Below are 4145 nucleotides of genomic sequence, written 5' to 3'. Positions count from 1 at the left end.
CTAAAACACAAAAGATAAATCATTGTCATTTTCACAATGTCATTTATATCTGTCCCACATGCAAAGTCTACATCAGACAGAAAGGTACTGCACAGACCATGTTAGTCATGCCCTTTCCCCTACAATCTGCTTGTAACACGTCCTCAGAGATAAAAGGCCTGGAGGAAGATAAGAGCATTTTGAATCATATAGATACAACACATGGTTTACAAAGAAAGTTCAATGTCTGCAATGACGCTATCTGCACTATTACCTTCTTCATGCTGCTTCTAGATAGCCCTGTGTGCCTCTGTGATCTAGGAACCACTACAACTGTGTGGTCCCATTTGTTACGTGGCACTGGTCTAAAGCTGAACAGGCAGGCATTTCCACTCAAAAGAAAAAAAAAAAAGAAATCAGCCAAACAGAAAGTGATGGCTTGAGAAAAAAAGTTACAGAGTAAGACTACAAGCCCTGACTGATTATCTGAGAAACAGGGAGCTCTCCTGACTTCAGAAGGATTTGTTAGACTCCCCACCAAAACAAAATTAAAGCATGCCCCACACTTCACTGTAAATATCAACTCAGTTTGAGATCTTCAAAGTGTATGTGTGTGTGGCTGTCCTAATGGTTTAGTGGATAGAGCATTCCATTGGGATCTAGGACTTTTCAGCTTCATTTATACAAGTAAGTTAAAGTAGCAAGGCATGTTCCCAAATACCACTGCCAACTAGCATAAAGTTGCCTAAAATCATACCAGAAACCTCTTTCAACCTCCCAAAGAAGTTGATTGCATGCAAACTGCCTATTGAAACAGTCTCCAAGATGTTTTAAGTCCTGAACTGTGCCTCAGGCTCCTCTGGGAGCACTGGCTTAGGTCAAAGCACGTCAAGGAAAAAGCTAAGAATTTAACAATAAGGGGCATTTCTCTTCCAGCACCTGGCAACATTTCAAGTCATGATGATTTTTTTTTAAGAAGAGATGTAACCTCAGGTTCTATTTCCAGGTCTGTTGTTGTTTTGGTTTCACCCAGTCCCACTCCTATCTTCATGCAGGTAGCTATCTTCCTTTGCCTCGCTTTTTCAAACAATAAAACCAGGTATGAAATGCACATCCTTTGTCAGGCCTCAGAGACTTTTTGGTGGTAACAGCCACAAGCCACCTGCACAAACTGTGCTTGTTCTGGCCCTGGAAAACAACAGCAACTCTGGCCCCAGCTTCTCCCTCTCTCTCCTTATCTGGGTTCTAGACACCCGTCTTTAGCATTTATGTGATCCTGGACACAAACTATGAATCCAGGGGGTTCAATTGACTGGAATCTAAGAAAATGGATCAACTGAGGAGTTAAAAAAAAGAGAGGAATCTCATTTTGCTCCTTTTCCTCCAGACTGCCACTGCAGAGCAATGGAAAATTGTTTTCACCTCTCAGTCAGCAGCTCTAACTCCAAAGTCATATATACATATGCAGTGGATCAGAAAACTAAGAAAAAAGCATATCTTGTAAAATCAGTTTTCAGAGTGAAAGCCTCCTAAAGCTGGGGCCAGACTCCGTAAGAGTCAGAATGAAAATAATTTCCAGGCAAGCACGCAGAAGTAACTTTTTTTCTCTTATAAACAAGAGGAAAAGTAGCAACACAAGTATTTGGGCAGGACAAAAGAAAAATGGGGATAAGAGAATGAGAGAGGAAAAACATCACGAAGTAGGAGACCATCACAATTCCCGTAAAATAGGAAAAACAGCTAGGACTTAGCCTAGCTTCCTTTTGCACCATAGAATTCACATCTTTGTGACCACATGCTAAAAGCTGAATTTGGAATACGCATGTCTTCATACTTCATACAATACTTCACTGTCTCCAAACACATTTTTCCAAAGCAGTGGCATTCCCTTCTTTGTCCTTCCCCCTTCAAGTATCTTACCTTCTGCCAGGACGTGCATTCTTGTTACTTGAACGTTGCTTAAGGACCACATGAATTATATCAGGCATACCAGACAAATAATTGCTCTATTTTAGCCCTTCCTGTACCTACTAATATATTTTTGTGCACACTTGATAATTTGGTTAACATCAATGCAGACCATCTTCAAACCTAGAATTGCTATCAATATTGTTATCCACCCAGCCTATTGCATTGAAGAAGCTCAACTCAAGTCAGAAGCTGGCTGACCATGGCACTGTGCCACCTGGCCCCGTTTTTCATTACAGTATACCTAGAATCTACTCACAGACTGCACGCCATCTCTTCACAAAAAACTTGTTTTTCAGCTTTTCTGTATCCCACCTCTACTTCTCTCTCCCACAGAGGCAAAAGTGCAAAAGGATTCTAAGCATCAGCATAGAAACCCTGAAAACCACAAGGGGCAAATTTATTTGGAGTAAGTCATAGCTTTCCAAATATAAAACAAGGAAGTTGTTTTACATCCATGTAACATTTGCCCTTCCTATTAGAGAGCGAACCCACAGCATTAACAGCTGTTCCATACTGTCTGTATCAGTAGAAACGAAAATGGAGGGTTCAAATTCTCTGGCAACAGAGGCTTTATATTGTGATACTCTTAACAGAGCACTCACACTAGCAACAGGTGAGCAGAGCAACATTCCTCACTCCATCTGTACTGAGTGGGTCAGTAAACTCAGCATTCACCATGAGTGCTCACACGCTTGCAACAAAAGACCAATGCAGAAGTGCCTGTTGGCTGTATTGTGTATGGAGATCTCTGTAATAGCCTGAAGACCATATGTCTTTCAAGTGGTAAAAGCTCTTTTCCCCCAGTAGTGGGTAAACTCTCTACCACAGCTGGGAGGAAAGAATTAGCAGCACAGAATTAGCAAAGGAATAGTTTAATTTGGGCACCTTACAGGATGCTAGAAATGCCAGAGAAAGTTTCACTTGACGAAAGCAAAGATGGAATTTTACCAGCCCTGAAAGAAGAGGTGGTGACTTTTCAAGCCTGGAAGGTTTAAACTTGCAGCTACCATGGGAATCTGTGAAGAAAGAACTTCTGACTGAAAGAGTGGTGAGCTGGTGGGACTGCACTGATGAAAGCCCGTGCTTCAGGATGGGAAACAGAAGACAGATGGAAGACTGGAATACCCATGACCTTGCCTGGAAAACACAGCATTTACCATCCATGCTGAACCTAATCTTGTCTCTATGGCCTTCAATTGCGATTATCATCCTCCCCTCACCCCCCCCCCCAATGTTATTTCCTTTAGTTTTGTCTACTCCACTAGTTAACGTTGCCTGTGTGTATGTATTTGTAATTTCTGCCGCATATTTGACAAGGCATCTCTAAACAGCAAGAGCAAGTAGCTGAACTTAACCTAAGGGTGCTGCAGCAGAGCACCAGGCTACTGAACTGGAAATCCATCAAGATAATACTGAACATGTATTTTCTGACATTACTAAGMACTATGTATAGCTAGAGAACACTTCTTAAACTAAGGATTAATGCTTCAAGCTTTGTTTCCCAAGAGCAAATGAACTTTGCCACTTATGTAGCTTTTCTCACGGTTTCACATCCTGCTCAGTGATGGGCCTTAATTAAAAATATTGAAGCCTGTACTTCCAATTTGCCTAAGATCTTGATCTCTTACCCATGACCTCCAGAAGATCCAGCAGGTAGAAACTTCTGTCCTGTTAGAATTGCAACACACTCTGCCTACCTTACTTGAAAATATCCATTTCAAGCATGTTGCCAGAAGTCTTCATTTTTGATAGGGAAACTCAGTCTCTCCCAATATGAGTCAGCTGTATGCAGCAGTAATACCTCAGTGAACAAATCCAGCTACAGTATACAATTAGTGATAATTCCGGACAGTTTACAGGAAAAAAATGCAGATATTTGGTGGATAAAAATTCTAGTTTAAATATTCAAGTTGCCTAAGCAAAATATTTGTTACCCTAACATCTACTAAAGGAAAAAAGACCCAAATCTCACCAGTATTTGGATAAAGATCAGCAGCACTACTAGAACAAGCAGAGTCTTGTTTTATAATGTATCTAGCTGTAATTACTTTGCATGCACCCAGAACAGAACATATGAGTACAGGCACTGTTGCAATAAACATACATTTCTTCTTTTGATAAAGAGAAGCTCTTTATATTTAACACTTACTCCATCTGTGACAGATAAGGCCAATATTTATGAAAGGTATAGTGCA

Source organism: Apteryx rowi, unplaced genomic scaffold (assembly GCF_003343035.1).
Source record: "Apteryx rowi isolate R43461 unplaced genomic scaffold, aptRow1 scaffold_163, whole genome shotgun sequence".
Lineage (NCBI taxonomy): Eukaryota > Metazoa > Chordata > Aves > Apterygiformes > Apterygidae > Apteryx > Apteryx rowi.
The sequence above is the reverse complement of the archived record's forward strand: the minus strand, read 5'-3'. Positions refer to the sequence as shown.